Source organism: Protopterus annectens, chromosome 6.part1, assembly GCF_019279795.1.
Source record: "Protopterus annectens isolate FY-2018-M chromosome 6.part1, PAN1.0, whole genome shotgun sequence".
Lineage (NCBI taxonomy): Eukaryota > Metazoa > Chordata > Ceratodontiformes > Protopteridae > Protopterus > Protopterus annectens.
In genome coordinates this window covers 53,979,574-53,994,604 of record NC_056738.1, presented here as the reverse complement: position 1 = coordinate 53,994,604, position 15,031 = coordinate 53,979,574, and the positions used below count along the sequence as shown (strand labels likewise).

The 15,031-nt window shown below is 39.2% G+C and overlaps 1 protein-coding gene across 1 annotated transcript in view; it reads right to left on the bottom strand.

Annotated features, from left to right (window-relative positions):
• LOC122805255 (tyrosine-protein phosphatase non-receptor type substrate 1-like) overlaps positions 1-15,031 on the bottom strand; it is a 326,168-nt gene that overhangs the window by 75,463 nt on the left and 235,674 nt on the right. The window lies entirely within an intron of this gene.

The window sequence follows — 15,031 nt, the reverse complement described above, 5'->3', positions numbered from 1 at the left end:
TATATATATATATATATATTTATATTTATATATATATGCGCATTTATATGTTACGGTTGGACTACACTGGAGATTCCGCTGCTATTAAAAAAGTGATTAGCAGGGAATGGGACAGGTTCAAGCAAATTTCAGATCTTGAACATATACATAGACAGCCACTTAAATTCATATATAGAAGGGATTTGAACTTTAAGAATTTGTTTGAGTTTGGGGGGAGTATTACATCCGCCAGTGGATCCCATAGAGTAGGCACATACAAGTGTGGTTCTTGTTCCCAATGCCAGTACATTAAAAATTGTTCCAGTATTCTAATTTATTGTAGAAATAGATCTATTTTAAGTACTAAATTTTCTAATTGTAACACCAAAGGTGTTGTTTATTTAGCCACATGCCACTCCTGTTATTCTTTTTATGTAGGGAAGACGGAAAGGAAGTTAAAATCAAGAATTTATGAGCACTATTATGAGATTAAAAAACAAAATGTAAACAATGCTTTGTTTCGCCATTCCCAAACTTGTAACAACGCCTTTTTCTATTTTTTTGTTTTAGAGGTTGTTCCAAGGGAGGTCAGGGGTGGCATGTGGGAAACTAAATTAGAATACAGAGAACTATTCTGGCAGATTATTTTGGAAGCAACAAAAGAGCCAGGTTTGAATGATATGCTTTCCCTTTTACCAGTATTAAAGTTAAGGGCAGCTAAGCTATAATTTTTATTGTATTTATGCTTTTTTCCAGTAGATGACAGTGGACCACAGTAGTTTAGTCTACTAATGTGTTATTAATTTTTTTATTAGTAGCCTTTTTATCAATAGTTTAATTATTATTAAAAAGAGAGTGTAGAGAAAACTACACATTATACATTTTAACATTCCATTTCATTTTATATTTTACATACTTTTAATATTGTGTTCACAGATATCCGGTTTGTGACTTATTGGGGAGTCACTTTAAGTTTTTTTAAATGTTAAAAGCTTTTGTTAATTGACATCATTACAACTGGCCTTGGTTGGCTAATTGTACAATTTTATAATTACAAGGTATATAAAGAGGGTTTTAATGAGCTAAGCCTTTTTGGTTTCTGATGAAGACGTTCGAAAACGTACTTTTAGTGAAAAGCGTTTGTGGCTTTGAATAAAGAACTGGCATTTTGGAAAATACTTTATCTTGGTCTCATTCCCTCAGTTGGACCTCCAGAGCGAACTTTTGTGTGGTTTTCACATTTATATATTCCCTGTGGTAGGTTCCTAAGTGTCCTATTCATGGTGGGCTCACCATTCCCTTTGAGTTATACCCCCTGCTACATTAACCATCCCACTGCAGCAGTGCTCTAAATTCTGATACCCTCCCAAGCCCTGGGCAAAGAATACAGCCTTCTACTGAAAAGGTAACTTTTTGCTGTAAATCTCTTTGGGAAACACCCTCTGATACATTAACCATTCCTTTGCAAGAGCTCTCTAAATGCTGACACCTTGCCTAGCCCTCAGCAAAGAATACAGCCCTTCTGCTGAAAAGATACCTTTTTGCTGTAAATCTCTTTGGGTTATACTCCCTGCTGCATTAACCATCCCACTGCAGCAACACTCTAAGTGCCAACACCCTCCCAAGCCTTCGGCAAAGAATACAGCCCATTGGCTGAAATGATAACTTTTTGCTGTGAAGTACATTCTTACTACAATTTCATTGCCCAATAAAGTATATAAATCCTGAGTTTCCTTGAGTGGCATGCACACCAGCTGGGGTGTTATCCTTAGGTCCCCCCCCCCATCTTACACCCATTTGGTATGCTCCCTGGCCTCCTCAAGCTGGTAATCTCCCAGCCCCATAGCTAAGCACATCAAATAGGTATTTTATCCAGCATAGCTCTGCCAGCCCATATTGAACTATATCAACTGTAGCCTGATTCCTCACATCTCTGTGAGGAAACATTGCCTTAAGCACACTACTGCATAAGCACAACTGCTCCTTCACAAACCCAGGCACTGACGCTCTACTATAACTATTTTAAGTTCTGAAGCAGAATGCATTACTACTTCAAAAGCAGAGCACATTACTACTTTAACTAATTTAAATTCAGAAATAGAGCACCCATAATAACAACTAGTCTGCTGAATCTAAAATTGTCTAAATTTGTACAAATCCACTGGTGCAATCTTTGTATCTGTCCATTCTGATACTTTGCTACTGACCAGAGACAACATCACTCGCTGATAGTTTTCTGCAGCGCTCGGTGACCAAGTTACTTAATTATTTATTATTTCAGTTATATTCTGGGTTTCCCATGAGTTTTTCTCTCCAATTTCAATGCAGTGCTGGTATCTGAGATACGCCCACTCAGCAACTAACTTCCAGATGTAAGTTACTAATAGGCGGTTACCTGTCTGGCATAATTTTTAAATTTCTTTTCCCTGTACTGGGTGCCAACGTGTCCCACAGGCAGTGTGCTCACCGTATAAGATTTTATCTTTTATTTGTAGTTTGGCAGAGTCAGGTATTATTTACTGTAATACTGTATATATTTCATTTCACTGTTACACTGGTATACCTAAACTTGGCCAGTTCAACTTGATGAGGTGTTTGGTCGGCAGTCTGCCACATATTTTCCCACTGGGGACAGTTACTATATTTGCTAATATCTATGTTAACCCAGGTTATTAGTTGTACAGCTGGCTGTGGGTAGCTTGCTAGAAGTGGTTGAACCTTTTATTAGATTAAATTGACACATAACAAGGATCGCTACCAGCCTAGATTACTCAGTGCAGCTGTATGCATATTATGTTTAGGATTTTATGGTAAACAATTCATCAAGACATTATGAGATTGGCAGCAATGTATGTAATAGTACTATAGCTGGAGAAGTGTGGCTAGTTTTTCTTCAATAAGCAGGGTAGATGGGAGATTATCTACCCTCCTCCTACTTGTGGTTTATACTGGACTACATTGTAGTTGGGTGTTGTAGCACTGTTTTAGTGCCGATTCCTGTCACTCTGGCAACGGATATCTTGTTATCCTTCTCACCTTTTGCACCCAGCTCATGAGGGACCGACGGATTTGAGAAAGGGCTTGCCAGAATCGGTAACGCCACCCTAACAAATGTATAAAATTAAATCCCCTTAACAAGCAGGGACAGAAGCATTTCTATATCAGTAGGGTTAGCTGCTTTCCTCCTGTGTAGCCTATAAACTTTAGCAGCCTCAAAATAAACCACAAACTAATAAGTATAGTAACTAAGCTTATTAGTTCATGGTTTATTTTGCAGCTAAGCTTATTAGTTTGTGGCACCCCTGTGGCGCACACTTTGGGAACCCCTGATCTAAGTAGTGAATAGTATACTTACTATATTCATAAGTAAATTTAAGATACTCTGGTGTTTTGTATATAGTTAATAAATTCTAATATTAATTTTTCAGATCCCAGCCACAGAATAAAGATATCATCCAAAAACCACCAATACAATTTAATATGTGAACAGTGTTTGTTGTTATTAAAAATATATTGCAGCTCCCATCCATACATGACCAGAGTGGCAAATATAGGGGCACATGCTGCACCCATTGCTACACCTCTCACTTTTCTAAACACTTCTCCTTCAAATAAAATATAAGTATTTTCAAGAATAATATTTATTAAATCCAAAATCAACTTAAGTCAGTATTGGTTAAAAAATATACTTTAACAAAGCACCATAAAAATTTAAGTCCAATATTCTGGGGGATACAAGTGAACAAATCTACAACATTGGCTGGTAAGAAACCTAGATTTTGGTCCCACAAATTGTCATCTATTCTACTCAAAAAATCCCAAGAATCTCATAACAGATGACTATACAGGCTTTAAATGCCTATCAATATGAAAAGTCAGTGGGTAGGTTGGACCCTGGGCTGCCACAATAACTGTAAAATGTGGATTATATACATTTGTATGGACCCTGGATATACCAAATATGGTAAGTATCATGGGACTAGATGATTTTAAATAATTATCCAAGTCAGGTATAATAACTCTTTGTAACAAACAATCCCCAGGAAATAAATCTATGTTACAATATGCTATATTAACTTCATTTCTTGAATACAGCAAATAGTTTATATGTTATGGAGTAAATTTAACATGGTGCAGAAATATTTAGTTGCATCATAAATAACAGGACCCCACTTTTATCTGGTTTCAGGATACAAATGGACTTATATTTTATAGGCATTGTTAATAAACTGTGTTTACAATAAGAAAGGTTGAAAAATATTTTTTTTCTTTTTACCCTTAACTAATACACACACACATACACACACACACACACACACACACACACACACACACACACACACACACATATATATATATATATATATATATATATATATATATATATATATATATATATATAAATCTACTTCATATGTTCAACACTTCAAAATGCCAAATTTCATATGGCCAAGACCATATGATCAACATTTGAAATGTCGAACATATGGAAAACAAAAGTAAAAACAATAAACACTTTACATAAACTTTGCTAGCAGGGGGGCAAGCCCCCCTACACCCCAGCCGCCACACCCCCTGTAACTTAAATATACCAACTCTGAGATCGCACTACAGTGCAGGAATGGAAATCTTTCCATTCTGCACTGTACGGAGGTGCTGGTTCTGCATTGTCAACATTTCAAATGTCAGTCATATGGTCTTGGCCATATGAAATTCGGTATTTTGAAGTGTCGAACATATGAAGGAGATCCATATATACATATATATATATATATGTTTTTGTGTGTGTGTGTATCATTCTCACAGGACTTCTTACATAAAACTGTTTTTAAATGTCTAGATTTGGTTCTGATGTAAATCTGTTTTTGGGCAAATGTCTTCATTGGTTGCTTAGATAACATGTTGAGGTCTATTTAAATGGTATGAAAGTTGGTGGAGTTTTAGTTTGGATGAAATCCTCAAAGGCTAACTTTGAGTCCAAATTAGCCACATCCACGAAGGACATTCACAAGGCCTTCTTCTCATACGTTTGTAATCTCAAAGGTAGCTCCCAAATCTGATCTGAATTGGTGGTCAAGAATACCACATACACAAATGCCATAGATATAGCCAACCTGCTGGCAGACAAGTTCAGTGAAAACTTCATCCCCCCGTACCTCCAAAAGTAAACAAAGACATCCCCAGCACCTGACCCCTCCCTTCACCAAGGAGCAGGTTATTAATGCCCTCTCAATGGCAAAAAATACAGCCTCTATGGGACCAGACAACATCCCTGGTTGTGTCCTGCATGAACTCTCAGCACCAATAGGCATCCTATTCAACCAAAGCCTCTTAGCAGGCTTCATCCAAGCAGAATGGAGGACAGCCACTGTCATCCCTCTGCACAAAACTGGAGCATCCACCGACCCAGGCAATTATAGCCCCATCAGCCTAACTAGCCTGATCTGCAAGGCCATGGAACGCATTATCATGGATCTTATAAACAAGAACAGTGGCAACCTCCAAATGCTTGATCCCACACAATTTGGCTTTGTCAAAGGGAGATCATGCCTGTTAGACTTGGTTGCCTTCTTCGTAACAGTCAGCAAAGCCATGGATGAGTGCAAGACATTGCACACCACCTACCTTGACCTAGCCAAAGCCTTTGACAATATTCCCCACTCTGACATAATATATAAACTCTCCTGGCTAGGCATCAACCCATATGTTACCAGATGGGTAGCTAACTGGGTTACTGATAGAACCCACTCAGTCAAAATAGGGAAAGCCACCTCTAGTAGTAGACCTGTAACAAGTGGTGTACCTCAAGGATCAGTTTTGGGGCTTCTACTGTTTGGGATATACATTTCTGAGTTGCAAGTCAAAACCAGTGGTCTGTGGTTGACCAAGTTTGCAGATGACTGCAAGCTGGGCATTGTCATAAATTCCCCTAGTGATGTGAACATCCTCCAAAAGGGCCTCAACCAGACTAATGACTGGTGCCAGAAGCATAGCTTCAAACTGAATGCCAAGAAATGCATCATTATCCCCTTTGGAGAAAATGGTGTCCCCACTAATTATCGCATTAATAACAATGTGCTAAGAATGCAATCTGCCATGAGGGACTTTACCCAGATTGATAGCAACCTGACTTTTGACCACCATGTTGCCTCTGTTGTACAGAAGGCTTTCTACATGGCCCACCTCATAAGTAAGGGTATTTCAGCCAGGAACAAGGAGGTTATAACATCTCTGTATTCCTCCTATATCAGACTCATTATTGAGTACAATGCCCCCTTTGGCATGTACCTTGCCAAGCACATGCAGCAGTTGGAGAGACCACAAAGGTTCCCGACCAGGAAAATCCAGGGTCTCAAGCACCTATCCTATACAGATAGGCTAAAAGCCCTGTACCTCTACTCAGTCTTGTACAGACTGCTCAGAGTTGACCTGTGTCTGGCATACAAGGCCGTCTCAGACTCAGCCTTGATGGAGTCGCTGCATATCCATAAGTCAAACTCCACCCATGCAACCCACATGCAAGGTCTCAACCTGGTCTGTGACATTAATAGAACTTATCATTAGGATAGATTTATATCCCAACAACTCCTCCATCTGTGAAATAGACTTCCTCTCCATGTCAAGCAAAGTACCTCACTAGCCCTCTTTAAAAGGAACCTGGACAACTGCATGTGAAAAAGAAAAATATAGCCCTGGGATTCCACCTGTGTCCCTGCTGGACAGGAAAAACAGGTGCTGAGTTTGTGGGAGTTCTTGGCTAGGCTCATAAGCCCCCCCTGGCCAATAGCCTAGTATCATCCTATGAACCTATGAATCTATGTTTGAATGTATGTTAGATAAAAATGCTTGCTTAACTAATTTTGAATTATTTTTTAATAAATAGGTCAACTCTATGATATAGCCTGTATTTGTTTTACATGGTTCTTTGGTAGTTTTGTGTGCAGTGGCCTGTCTTTTGGTTATTTTCAAAAATGCAGGTCACCAATGGCATCCAATAGGGTTCTGTTTACAGTGCCACACCAATGCCCAAGCCAATGTTGGGGGTCTCTGTCTAAGTTTGTTGATGACTATGAACTTGGAACAGTTATCAACTCACCAGATGACATCCACATCCTCCAAAAGGGCCAAACCCACACAAACACCAGATACCCAGGACCATAGACTTAGTCTCAATACTAAGAATTGCTTTAAAGCAAGAACACTCCTCATATACATAGCACAAGTAGAAAACTATAATTCAAAGTGAAAAAAGATAATGATGAAACAGGAAGGAAGCTCAAGTAAGGTGGAGAGAATGGGATTTTAGATGCAGACCTTTAAGGAGAACAATAATAATCATATAGAATTTTATATTCATAAAGTAGCAGAAGGTCTTCTAAGAACTAAGCCAACACAGGAATGGGGAAAAGAGATTCTGCCGATAGGGATGACTACAATTAGGGATTCAGACAACAGGCATGAGAGGGTGGGAATGAATTGGAGATAACTGGCAAAGGAACCAAGGTACTGGGAGCAAATAGCTAGAGAGGGAAAGGTAACAGAATGGGAAGATGCCAAGAACTTACTTGGACTGCAGGATAAAGATTGCCTTTCATATCAAGGATTGATATCAGAGTATAGGCAAAGAGAATGAATTAGTGGAGTCCTAAACGAAAGACCAGCACTGGTAGAGTTTTTAGTAGAATCTAGAACAGAAGTTGCCATTAAGAAAGGAATAATTAGTAGAGCACATAAAATATTGCATGATAACTATAAGAATCAATCAGAGGAGGTTAGGAAGGACTGAGAAGAGAGATTAGAAAAGCAATTCACAAAGAAACAATGGGGGGATATATATATGTATGTCTTCCAAATAGGCAACAAAATCTAGATGATTTTGGATCTTTGCCTGTAAGTGCTTACACGTGTATTTTTATACCCCAAGCAGACTTTAAAGAGTTTTTCCTTGGGTGGACAGTAAGTGTTGGAAGTGTGATGGGGCAGAAAGAGGTAACTGGGAACATATTTTTTGGGAGTGTAATGAGTTGGTAGATTTCAATGATTCCCTGCAGAGTGCTCTGTCAAAAATGCTGGGTGAACAGGTTGGAGTGACTAGGGAAACAATATTTTTGAACTAAGATACAGACTTTGAATTGCCCTGCCATAGTCAGGCCTTGCTGAGTCTAATTATGGTAGCTACCAAAAAAGCAATTACTAGAAAATGGAAATCAAAGTCTGAACCAACTTTACTAGAAGTAGTGAAGATAGTAACAGAGTTAAAACAACTGGAACTGGGATATTTTGAAAAGGGTAGGAGCAAATTGCATAGGGTAAAATGGGAACTGTGGGATCAATACATGCAGAGGAGGAAGAAGGTTTACAATGAAGGCAGGATTTGAATGAGCTATGTAATGGTTGACTAACAATGACTCGATATGTTAAAAGTGATGTATAATGTTTGAAGCTAAAGTTGTGTCACACAGTTTTGAATGTATAATGTTTGCAACTGAGACTGTGCTGCTATGGTTTATTGTCATATATATAAATGTAACATGGCCTATGTCATACATGATAATTTAATCAAGGTGTTTATTGTTAAAAAAAAAAGCAAGAACACCCTTGTGCTTACCTCATAAATGATACTCCCCTCAAAATGGTTACCAGTAAAAATGAAATACGTACATTCAAGTGGAAAAAACTCTCTTTTGACTATGTATTAAGTAGCAAGTAGGACTGGGAAATCCTTCTACTTTGTCCAATTAATAGTTGAAAGCAAACCATCCAAGCCCAAGAATTAATTGTCCAACTCTTCTCCTCCCTTATCATACCTATAATTGAATATAATGCTCATTTGACATTATTTATTTATTATTTATTTATTTCCAGTTTGATAACCGGGGAAGTCCACTGGGCCCGAAAGCGCGTTTTCAGTGGAGGCCCGGGGAGAAAAGCTCCATAATAATACATTACACACAAAAACACTCTGTGTTCTAACAGCTTAACACTTTAACAATTTCCAAAAATGTAGTACATTTGGCAGTATACTTCAGAAATTAATATAATTATGCAACTGTATTGTTAATGTAGTAGAGAGAGATAAAAGGAAATTATATATAGATCTTGAATGCAAGAGCAGTAAAACAGAGGAGAAGTGAAGGAGATGCAAAGAATTTGTCAGGAGGAAGATGAAAAAGTACGGATAGACTAATATTCATGTTGTGTTTGAGTCAAAAGTACACCTTATGAAAAGGCAAAAGATTCAATTGTGAGACTAGACCTGCAAGTGGGCAGTGGGAGGAGAACGCTTAAAAGGAATAAATACAGGGTTTAATCAGGAAGAGAGTGGAGATAAAGAAGTAGAGGGAGGGGTGCCAAGGTGAGAGTTAGAAGAAGGGGGACCAGAGGGGGGGGGGGATGTATTAAGATCTAGGTAGGAAGTATACAATTACATTTCCAGTTTTGGGAGAGGTGAGAATGGAGAAGAGCTTTGAAGTGTTCATAGCTTGTAGTGACTCTTAGAATGTCCAGACCTTTTGCCAGCTAGAAAAACTATAATACTTCCTCACTAAGAAAATCTCAGGAATGAGCACCATAAATTGCACAGAATATCTAAGAACCATTTTAGTCCATTCCAAAGACTGCTTTTTATTGACCTCTACTTAGGTTACAAGGCAGCAAATGATCCTGTCCTCATTGGCCTTTTATATGTTTGTAAAACAAGTAGCACCACCAGTATCTATTTTAGGGTTCTAATTCTACCCCATAACATTAATAAAACCTCTTGTCGGAATAGACATATTTCCCTAAGGATTCCATAAGTATGGAATAAGTTCCTTCTCCATATCAAACAAAGTAAGTCCCTAACTCATTTTTAAGTCCAGTCTGAATAAGTGGATGGGGAATTGTAAGTTCCCCCCTGGTCTATCTCCTCAGACCCTTAGCTGGAAAGACCAAGTAGTGAAACTGCAGTGACTAAGCGTCCAGAGATATACTCAATTGACAGTCTAATATGTACTTAAGAACCTGTGAATCTAAGGAAAGGATTTTACAACACCTAGAAGCCTGTGGTATACCGAATTTAAGGTTACACAAATTCATGACATGAATGTCATGTTAAAGAAATATAAGAATATTTTTCCCAGGTAACTGAGGCATTACATGAGAAAAAATGTGGCTGTAGAGTTCTTAATTCCTATTATGAAGGATCTAGGTACATTTAAGGAAAACAAGCTCTCTTTTGACCATCATGTATCAGTAGTATCAGGATGCCCTTCTACCCAGAGCAATTACTAAATGAAAGTACAAGATCCAGATCAAAGGAAATTATTGTCCTTCTATTTCTACTACCTTACTCACTCGTGCCTCACCATAGTGTGCAACCTTGTACACAAGGCCACAAAATGTCATGCCTTAAGGGCCTTCTATATACCTTTTCTCCATAAAGAACACTTGACTCCAAGGACAAATAGCTTCTTACTACAAACAAATCCATCAATACAGCAGATGAGATATACTCAAATTACATTTTAAAACATAGAACAAGCTCCTTCTCACCCCGAGACAAAAGTACAATCTACAATCATTCAAATATGATTAAGGCAGCACCTGCTAATGTCTTTTATTAAATCACCAATCTTACTATCTCCCCACCTCAGTTCTTCCTCCAAAATCTGTACTTTCTCACATACTCAGCTTCCTTTATAGCTCGAGCTGGCCTGTCTTTTTTCTTTCTCTAAAGCAGATAGTCCCTCTCCCTAAAATATGTTTAAAGTACTTATACGTACCTCCGGTTATGCTCTTCTTCCTTTTTCTTTCATTCTCATATCCACTGTGTAACTACTCCCTAACTAGATAACCATTTCCTCACCTCATTTATTCAGTGTTCTGTGTTTAACCCTGTTCAACCTCAGTGTTCTAAGTCAACAGACCTTTTAGTTTAGTATAGCCCACATTGTAGTCACAGAACTGTCTATCCCATCTTAGTGTGTTGTCAGTACAGCCACACTCACAGACTGCATCAGAAATAAAATATCTGCGAAAAGAAAAAGAAATAAAATATCTGCCTGTACTGTCATTCCAAATTACATGTAAATGGTATGTGTATATCACATTATAATTTTATTTTGTTGTATCTGGTAATTATTAACTTCATATATTGCATTGCAATTAATATTTTTCTTTGATTCTATAAAGAGAATTTTTTTCTCCCCTGGCCTCCACTAAAAAGGGATTATTATTCCCAGCTGTAACTTTCCTGGTTTTCAAAAGCAATACAAAAATCAACAAATTCTTAGACTTTAGAAAGGCATTTGGTATGATAACATATAAGAGGTTATTGAATAACTTAGATACACATGGATGGATGTTAGTACAGCAGTATGGGTAAAATATTAGTAAAAAAACAGGAATCAAATGGCTACAGCAAATGGAGTTCACTCATATGAAGTAATTATAACAAGTCTGTCCTGGAACCCACGCTTTTCAATGTCTTTATAAGTAACCTAATAACTTACAGAAGGCTCAGAAGGAAAAACTTGCCTTTTTGCTGATGAGGCATGATTATATTATGGGGCTGATATAAAACAAGGTATAGAAAGAATTAAATGAATAGTCTGAAACATGTTATTTACAGTCAGTGCCAAAAAAGAAAATCTGGGCAGAAAAACCGTAACTGAGAATTGCATATCGAGGGGATGGGAAATAGATCTGGGAATAATCCTATCAGATATTCTGAATGTGAGCAAATTGTGAGAAAGCTACAAATTGGAATTTATAACAATAGTTACCAGTAGCAGAAAAGAGTGACTGTCTTTCTTTGCAGATAGATAACAAGACCTCATTTAGGGTGTTGTCTGCAACTTTGAAGATTCTACTAAAATAACGTCATAGACAATTCAGAGACAGTTTAGAGAAGAAAGACAAGCCCCGGGATTCATGAAGCTGAAAATTCTGTGCATGAACAGTGTAGCCGTTTCTGTACGGAATATGACCGGTGAACGATCCAGCAAACAGCTGATCTGACGTACACGAGTGTGCCTGCACTGATCCTGCATGGATATGACTGCAGAATGCTAATTACCTCATTTGCTGGTGAAAACCATGCAAATGAGATGATTTAGTGATTCATCAAGCAGCCAGGTATCTGTGCAAGAACAGTGTTATTTGCAGAAATGTATTCGGTTGCTAACTGAATACATTTCTGCAAATAACAAAATGGAGGCATGACAGCTCACAAAAAAGCATGTATTATAGTGTTTAGGCATGCCAATGGCCAAATATATGGCCATTGGTATGGAAAACTGATTCTTTTTTATAAAAATCAAAGTTGTTTTTTATTTTGGGCCGATCTCGGCAGTTTAAGCATAGGGCAGTGGCACACAAACGGGATCATGTCAAAATTTAAAAAAAATGAAAAAACTCAATTTTAGGGGAAGTCTGCATTTTGCCATTAAAGTCTATGGCATGCAGGATCAAAATAATACCAGAGAACACTGGTTGTGAAGGGGAAAGCTTCCATGTTAGTACAGCATACCTCTCAAGTGTATCTCATTACACGGAAGGTACCTCATTTGGGGTCTTAAAATGTTCATGTTCCTCGAAGTTCCCTCAAAGTTCCACATTGAAAGACTCTGTCACACATTCAGTATTAGTAATTTTTTTAATTGAAATCCATTGTAAATAGAAATTGATCATATTAATTCATTCAAAGATCTTCTTTATAAGTAAAACCAGCATATTTTAACCATCCTATGACCTTCATAGTTGAAGTTGTTAGTAAGCCATTAGTATGTGTTCCACATTTTGCCCATTTGTTTCACATTATGAGAGCTAGTATTCCTCATTTTGGACATGGAAGGTTGAGAGCTATGTAGTACAGTAACTATGGACTAAGGCAGTGGAGTATGCAAAAGAGGGGAAATTTACTGAATCACAAAACTGCACCTAACCGTGTAGGTGCTCTGGCATAATAGTGTAACTAGGAAGAGCAACAGACATGAAAAGGGGGTGGATCAGGCATGTTGTAAGCACATTGGACCTCTATGGTGCAGAGATAAGCTTAGCAAAGCACAGCTAAGCAAGGGGGTTTGTCTGAGGCTGTATTGACTTATTCCATGAAATGAGGAGCGCATTCACATCCAGGGGAGGGCCATTTCTTCCTGTTTACATTAGCTAAACATGTTTGCATGGCGCACACTGGGTCTAAAGCAACAACAAAAAAAAAAATGGAAATAGCAGGACTGTTTATATTTGGGCACCAGGCTTGCCACCGCACCTCAGGGCTTAAAAGGGGAGGAAATGGGAAGGGAAACAAAGAAAAAAAAAAGGAAAATAGCAGAATTAAAGCAATCAAGTACAAATAACATAGCTGGCAGGTGGAATGCATCATAGTCAGCCAATCATACAGGCAGCATCTGCAGCACAACAGGATAAAGTATGGAAACACCTTACAGTCTGCTTTTTCCCACAAACTCTGCTCCATTGGTGTATACATGTGGGAGAATTTAACTTGAAAAATGTTAGGGGCTGCCATTGCTCTGATCCATCAGTATGTGCTAGAGGCTGAGGGTGGAGAGGAGGAAATCCTGGCAACCACCACAGACCAAGGAGGAGGAGAAGAGTGTTCAGTTCCAGGGTAACTTACCAGGGGCTACATGATCTGGAGATAGTAGAGCATTACACAGTAGGCAGAGACATACTTTAGCAAATCACCGAGCTGTGCCGGCCTGAACTCAGACCTAGAACCAACAGAGGGGGAACCCATTCTAGTGGATACCAAGGTATGTATAGCCTTAAGAATTCTAGCTACAGGTACTTTCCAAAGACCTACTTGGGTACATCATGAGGCTCTCACAGGCTTCTGCATCCAGGGTATTCCACCAGTTCCTGGGTGCCATGATACCACATGCTGGTGAGCACATTTACTTCCCCAACACCTGTGAGGAAAGGACCAGCAATATGCATCTCTTCCACTGTGTAGCAGAATACCCAGAGCTACTGGGTGCCATAGACTGCACACACATCCACATCAAAGCACCAGCTGGTAAACAGGGTAGTGTCTACATAAACTGCAAGGGCTTCCCCTCCATCAACTGCCAGGTCATGTGCAATTTCCAGGGCATTATCATGAATGTGTGTGCTGGCAGCCCTGTAAGTTATCACAACTCCCACATCTGGCACTTGTCACAGCTGTACCAGACATTTTCCAGTTGGGGCATCCCGTATGGCCATCTGGCGGGGGATGCTGGCTGGCTATGCACTGGAGCCATGGATGATGACATCCATCAGAAATGCACACACACCCAAACAAGAACGCCATAACGAGGCACATGCACAAACCAGGATCATTATAGAGCATGTGGTTGGGATGCTCAAGTCACGGTTTTGCTGCCTTGACATATCTGGTGGAGCCTTGCAGTACTCTCCAGCCACATGTGCACACATGTTCATAGTATGTGCCATGCTAAACAATATGATCCAGTGGAAACAGCTGCAGCAGGAACAGCACAGTGAAAGGCCACACAGCCCACCACCATTGCCAAGGTCCCCACAGGCACAGAGGGACTCACAGGAGAAGGCCCCTGAACCTACTCCTGTACGCAGATGGCGGCATGCCCAGTATGCTCAGGCCTTGGTAAAGAGGCAATGCATAGCACACACACTCTGACAATGTAGAGACCTCAGGGACTGACACCTCTCTCTGACTTGCACAAACAGTAAAATGGATGACACACGCATTACATTACCTGTAACTCACCGTGTATAGGCAGTGTACTGTGTACATCCAACATAGGTGGTCCTCAAGCACTGTCCATACAACTGCTGCAAGCACAAGGTAAGTCAGTCTTCTTAACAATAAATGAAAGGATTAGTATGTTTTGCTAGAATATCTATGATAATGCTGCATGCATGCAAGGGAATGGGGTGGCCTACTGGGATAGCAGCACACAACTGACAGCTATGTGGGACACCAGGAAATGTCTAGCCAAAACTGGCCTCCACACACTATGCAATAGTACCCAAGGTGGCAAATCCCACTGCAGTATATGTGTGCGGACAACTAACTATGGTGTCA